Consider the following 6861-nt stretch of genomic DNA (forward strand, 5'->3'; position numbering starts at 1 on the left):
CCTCAGAACAAAGTGTCACCCCACTACCACCACCAAAGTCACAATTCCCCACTAAGTGGACCAGCCCTGCCTTTGAGGGAGTCACAGCTGTGGCCACACAACCACCCTACACCAAGTAGCTGAGGACAAGGTGCCTCCTCCCTCCAAGGCACCTCCTGCTCATGGGTGGAACATCAAGATCCCAGGGGTTGGCCGGCGCCGCGGCTCACTAGGCTAATCCTCCGCCTTGTGGTGCCAGCACACTGGGTTCTAGTCCCGGTCGGGGGGCCGGATTCTGTCCTGGTTGCTCCTTTTCCAGGCCAGCTCTCTGTTATGGCCAGGGAGTGCACCTTTCTCTCTGTCTCTCTCTCTCACTGTCCACTCTGCCTGTCCAAAAAAAAAAAATCCCAGGGGCAGGATGGCTGCTGTTTTGTATCACTTGCTCTTTCTCATATGCATGAAGTACACAAGAGGTAAGAACCATTCAGGTTAGGGGCTGGTGCTGTGGTGCAGCAGGTTAAAGCCCCAGCCTGCAGCACCTGCATCCCATATGGGTGCCGGTTCAAGTCCCAGCTACTCCTCTTCCAATCCAGCTCTCTGCTATGGCCTGGGAAAGCAGTAAAAGTTGGCCCAAGTCCTTGGGCCCCTGCACCCATGTGGGAGACCCGGAAGAACCTCCTGGCTCCTGGCTTCTGATTAGCTCAGCTCTGGCCGTTGCAGTCATTTACGGAGTGAACCAGCAGAATGAAAGAACTCTCTTTCTGGCTCTACCTCTCTCTGTAACTCTGTCTTTCAAATAAGTAAAATAATAATGGAACTGTTCATGCGAGCCTGTTGTGCCATCTCCAACTCTACATGGAACAGAGATCCAACCATATCTACTTCCCTTCCAACTTTTGATCACACACTGTTGCAAAATGACCCCCAGGAGACTTGCACCACAGCAGGCATCCCTCTTGTATGTGTGTGGCCACGCTTTTCAATCAATCCAGCTACGCTATTATTAAACTGAAGTTTAAAGTCTAGCCACAGATCCACACTGTGTCCAAAATTCACTCAGTTAGCATTAATTGTCAGCTAAACAGCAAGTATTTATTAGCCATCTACTACATTCCACTCGGTTCCAGTGATACGGAGATGACTAAATTCTTGTCTCAAGGAGCTCCTGAGAGTCCAGTGGAAGAGAAAGGCATACTTTCCCGTTCACCATGGCAGAAGCTCCTATGTGTGCACAGAGAGGGAAATTTTTTCCTTGGGGGCAGAAAATTCAAATAAAAGTGAACCAAATGAAGACGTCATTTTCTCGGGGAAGTTAACCCATCTAGTCCGCACTGGGGCATGAGTGTTGGTTGACTCAGTGTAACCCTTCTCATCCATTCTTTCCCTATGAATCAATCTTCCTTCCTTCCTTCCTTCCTTCCTTCCTTCCTTCCTTCCTTCCTTCCTTCCTTCTTTCTTCTTTCTTTCTTTCTTTCTTTCTTTCTTTCTTTCTTTCTTTCTTTCTTTCTTTCTTTCTTTTGACAGGCAGAGTTAGACAGCAAGAAAAAGAGAGAGACAGAGAGAAAGGTCTTCCTTTTTCATTGGTTCACCCCCCAAGTGGCCGCTACATTGCAGCTGGTACATTGTGGCTGGCGCACTGCACCTATCCAAAGCCAGGAGCCAGGTGCTTCCTCCTGGTCTCCCATGCGGGTGCAGGGCCCAAGGACCTGGGCCATCCTTCACTTCCCTCCAGAGCCACAGCAGAGAGCTGACCTGGAAGAGGAACAACTGGGACAGAATCCAGTGCCCCGGCCGGGACTAGAACCCAGGGTGCCGGTGCCGCAGGCGGAGAATTAGCCTAGTGAGAAACCTTTAATCCAGAGCTTTCTGAAGGTGACAGAATGGTTTGTTGAGATTGAATTTGTATGTAAATGAGGAGGCACCCCTAGGAGTCAGTGAGTGCATCGGAAACTCTGGCTGCACGTCAGAGCCTCCGTCTCACCTAGGCAGTGTGGCGGAGGGCACCCTGTGAACCCCCTCTCAGTCTCAGCCCCGCTTCCCCGTCAGTTCTGGTTTCTTGGAGCCTTCTCTTGGTGCAACAACTGGAAAACCGTCTTTGTCCCTTGATCTCTTTGAGCTCACGTGCACGCCTTCCGTCGCTGCACCAGGCACCCGCTGCAAAGCCGCAGCTGAGTGCTCTACCTGCTGTCATGACTCCCCCTGCAGAGTCAGTGGGCTTGGGAAACCAGTGCTCTCTGGCCTGTAGCCACAGTGATGAGAGAAGCAGAGCATCCCTTGGGAATCTGATCTGCAAAGACTGCTCATCACAGCGGATAATTTCCCCGTATCCCGGGGAAGAACAGGTCTCCATGTGAGTCTGGATCACCTCATGATGTGTATTGCATGGGCCACAGATGCTGGAAAGAGAGCATGAACAGAGAAGGAAATGACACCAAAGGAGAATACGGAAGAAACAGACTGAGGCCTCAATGAGGTTGAAATGCCAACCGAACAAGGAAATGAGTGCTTGATTGAAGTGGATGTGAACATTAGGATGGAGATTATCTGTGAGGGACAGAAAGCCAGAAAGTCTTAGTCAAGATTGAGGCTTATTTCTTCTCACAGAAATGCAGGCAATGCAGGTCTACATAGCGCGCCGCGATCATAAGGAACCCAGGTCCTTCCTATATGCATACTGTAGCTCCCCACTCCTAATGGTCCCCACTCATGGTCCAAAATGGCTGCTCAACTCTCTGTCATCACATCCTTATTCCACCCAGCAAGAGGGAGGTGGGAGTAAAGAATGAACTGCCCACTTTCTATGAGGACGGTTCAGAAGCTGTGTGCGCCACTTCTGCCTATGTCCCATTAAACTAGAACTTAGCACATCACCACACCCAGCTACAGGCGAAGCTAGGAAATGCAGGCTCTATATTCTGGACAATTCTATGCCCTCCGATGACAACTGTGGGCTTTCTAGCAGTCTCTGCAAGTGACCTGAGGAAAACAATGACGTTTAAGATCTCAGAGCTGACACGTTCAGATGATGACACAGTGAAGGAAAGGACTTCAGGGGTAGGTGGCTGACCGGGGTCAGAGTGAAGGTCATCGACATTTTGAAGTCAAGCAAAGATGAGGCTTACCAACCGGATGGGGGTTAATACTGCAGAAGGTGAAACTGCACAGGCTGATGGGAGAGTTATGAAGAAGAGGAAGATGCTGAGGCCACAGAGGAGACTGTAGCTGCAGGGATGTCTCGCAGCCACACAGGCCGCTGACTTAACCCTCTAAGTCCCAAGGCTTCAACTCTGCAACTACTTCATGGATAGAGTATTCATTGCAAAATTGCCATCATCAGTATGTATTGCTCACTTTAAGTCTCTCTCTCTCTCTTTTTTTTTTTTTTTTTGACAGGCAGAGTGGACAGTGAGAGAGAGAGACAGAGAGAAAGGTCTTCCTTTGCCGTTGGTTCACCCTCCAATGCCCGCCGCGGCCGGCGCACCGTGCTGATCTGAAGCCAGGAGCCACGTGCTTATTCTGGTCTCCCATGTGGGTGCAGGGCCCAAGCACTTGGGCCATCCTCCACTGCACTCCCTGGCCACAGCAGAAAGCTGGCCTGGAAGAGGGGCAACCAGGACAGAATCCGGCGCCCTGACCGGGACTCAAGCCTGGTGTGCCGGCGCCACAGGCAGAGGATTAGCCTATTGAGCCACGGCGCCTGCCTCACTTTAAGTCTTTATAGGTGTCCTGTGTATAGCACAATTGGGACATCGTGGGTTAAGGAGTCAGGAGCCCTCTCTGCTAGTCCCTTCCAATGGCTCACGGCACTGGAGACAGTGCACACACACTTAATAAATACAAGTTGAGTGAGTGACTCACAGACATTCATGGATCCCAGAAGATAATCAAATATGTCCTTTTCTCCAAGAGCTTCCGCTGAGTCAGCATTAAGAAAATGACAAATAGTCTTTCTGGTGTGCTACAACATCTTGGCATCAGCCTGGCTGTGGCTCGTTTAAAAGATGCTACCTGTTCTTTGAAGATTAAAAATCGTCAAGGGGGAAAATATGTAAAAATCAAGAAAAAATAGGGAATTTTCTGTGTCATTGTGCTGCTGTAGTATCTGAGAATAGGCCCAACAGTTAGAGTGCAACGTGTGTTTTGGAAATAGCTAATCAGAAGGGGTTTCATCCTGTATTCATTACTAGATCCCAGAGACAATTGCTGCCTTGGAGAGAGAGGGGAAAAGCAATTTAAAAAAAAAGAAAAGAAAAAAAAATTTATGTATTTATATGAAAGGCAGAGTGACAGATAGAGAAAGAGTGACAGAGAGAGGCATCACTTCCCAGATGCCTGCCACAGCCAGGGCTGGGCCAGGCTGAAGCCAGGAGCCTGGAACTCCAGCTGGGTTTCCCACATTAGTGGCAGGGGCCCAAGATCTTGCACCATCATTTGCTGCCTTCCCAGGCACATTAGCAGGAAGTCGAATCAAAACCGGAGTGGCTGGGTATTGAACTGGTGCTCTTGACAAAGGGATGCCAATATCACAAGCAGCGGCTGTAGCACCAGGCCATGTGAAGATGGAGAGCAAACCTGCTGGCTTCCACATGAGCAGCACGTGGAAAAGGCCCTCATCCAAGCAGCCCGGAGGGTCCGAGGGTCCCCTGGGTGCTTGCACATCGTGTCTTGGATGAGCCACAGCGGCGGCCTCACTGCCACTTGTTTTTCTCTGCCTCCCTCCCTCCAACAGCTGGCTGCCCTCTCCCCCACTCCGGGCAGCGTTGATCTGCTCAGTGCGAGGGTGAGGAAGACAAGCAGGTGAAGCGTGGCCAGCTGGGATGCAGTCAGAATCCTGACCCCGCCTCGTCTGGGTCTAAACGGAGACTTGGGCCAGCAAGGGCGTGGTCCACTGCAAGGCTGGGGAAGAGATTTCCACTGTGCTCGTGGTGCGGAGATGCCACCTGTGCCTGGGAGCAGGATCCTGCTCCCTCCTTCCCTCCCTCCCATCCTCCCATCCTTCTCTCTTCTTCTCCTTTTCAGATGAGACTTGTAGGTATATGTGTCAAGCTTATATCCACAGCAGGACAGGAAACAAGTCTTCAGTTCTCCTAAGCTTACATTCCAAAGCAAATTTTATTTCTTTTCTTTATCAACAACAAAATCTAGATAAGAACGGAATAATAGGGGCTGGTGCTGTGGCGCAGGGGGTTAACGCCCTGGCCTGAAGTGTCGGCATCCCATATGGGCACCGGTTTGAGACCTGGCTGCTCCTCTTCTGATCCAGTTCTCTGCTATGGCCTGGGAAAGCAGTAGAAGATGGCCCAAGTCCTTGGGCCCCTGCACCTGTATGGAAGACCGAGAAGAAGCTCCTGGCCCCTGGCTTTGGATCAGCTCAGCTCCTGCCATTGCAGCCAATTGGAGAGTGAACCATCGGATGGAAGACCTCTCTATGTCTCTGCCTCTGCCTCTTCTCTCTCTGTGTAACTCTGACTTTCAAATAAATAAATAAATCTTTTTTTTTAAAAAAAAAAGAATGTAATAAAAGCACTTATGTATCCACCATTCGAAATGCAGAGCTCACATCTGTCAACATTTATATGCTCTATAAATTACAGTTGATTTCATTTCTTACAGTGGTTATGGTCTTTTATTGCTATTTACGTTTTTAGTTCATATTCATCACTTTAACCTCTGCAATCCCACTGGGCCTGGAGGGTAGGGGGAGTTAGGAGAACATGGAACTGGAAGACTGCAGTGATAGTACAGTTAGAGGATGTCCCGAGCAGATGGGATGGCCGAGTGCTCTCCCGAGCTACAGAAGGAATGATCTGGTGGTTGAGATAAAACAAATCAATTGTGGCCGGCTCTGTGGTGTAGTAAATTAAGCCGCTGCCTGCGGCACTGGCATCCCTTATGGGTGCCGGTTCATGTCCCAGCAGCTCCTCTTCTGATCCTGCTCTCTGCTATGGCCTGGGAAAGCAGTAGAAGATGGCCTGAATGCTTGGGGCCCTGCACCTGCGTGGGAGACCCGGAAGAAGCTCCTGGTTCCTGACTTCGAATCGTGCAGCCCCAGCCATTGAAGCCATTTGGGGAGTGAACCAGCGGATGGAGACCCTTTCTTTCTATCTCTCCAACTCTCAAATAAATAAATAAAATATTTAAAAAAAAGATGAGTTGTATGGGAGTTGTCCCCAGTTGGCAATGGTCATCTTCTTGCTGCTCTTGCCATTCTCAGACCCTCAGTGCTCCATGCTTCCATGGTGCCATCTCCTCCTTCACTCTGCCAAGACCACATGCTTGCCACCCCGCCATTCCATCTGGGAACCCTTTTTGTTGGGCCCAGCATTTGCCATGGCCAAGATGTCAGGACCTGCATGCTTCAGGATGAAGTTCTCATCCTCGAATTTCTCTCCACAGATGGACTTGCCCCCAGTGCCATTACAGCGTGTGAAGTTCCCGCCCTGGCACATAAACCCTGGAATAATCCTGGGACACAGGAACCTTTATTACCAAATCCATTTTCTCCGGTGCTCAGAGCACGGACGTCTTCTGCTGCCTTTGGAACTTGGCCTGCAAACAGCTTGAAGGCGACGCAGCCCAAAGGCTCGCTGTCATTGATGGCAATGCCGGTAGAATTAACCATGGCTGATGGCAAGCAGGGGCAGGCGACAACAGCGTGTGCAAAGCAGTGTTTACGTTCTGTAGAGTTTTCATGAACACTAGAGTAGCAAATACTGAATCAGTGCTCCCGGGGAAAATGAGGGTGAGCTCCCTGGGAACCTCTGGGTATGTGTCCGTGAATAGAATGTGGATATGGTTTTGTAGGGTTTACAAAGGTTTTACGTAAGCAGTGTTGTACTGTTCTGATGTTCCACAATTTGCTTTATCCGCTTAATTGTATGT

At 50.0% G+C, this 6861-nt stretch overlaps 1 pseudogene; it reads right to left on the minus strand.

The window, feature by feature from the left end:
• Positions 1-6116: 6116 nt before the first annotated feature.
• Positions 6117-6637, minus strand: LOC100355941 (peptidyl-prolyl cis-trans isomerase A pseudogene; annotated as a pseudogene).
• Between the last annotated feature and the right edge of the window lie 224 nt (positions 6638-6861).

The sequence above is a fragment of the Oryctolagus cuniculus genome, chromosome 10, assembly GCF_051225735.1.
Source record: "Oryctolagus cuniculus isolate XC-2025 breed Fujian yellow rabbit chromosome 10, ASM5122573v1, whole genome shotgun sequence".
Taxonomy (NCBI): Eukaryota; Metazoa; Chordata; class Mammalia; order Lagomorpha; family Leporidae; genus Oryctolagus; species Oryctolagus cuniculus.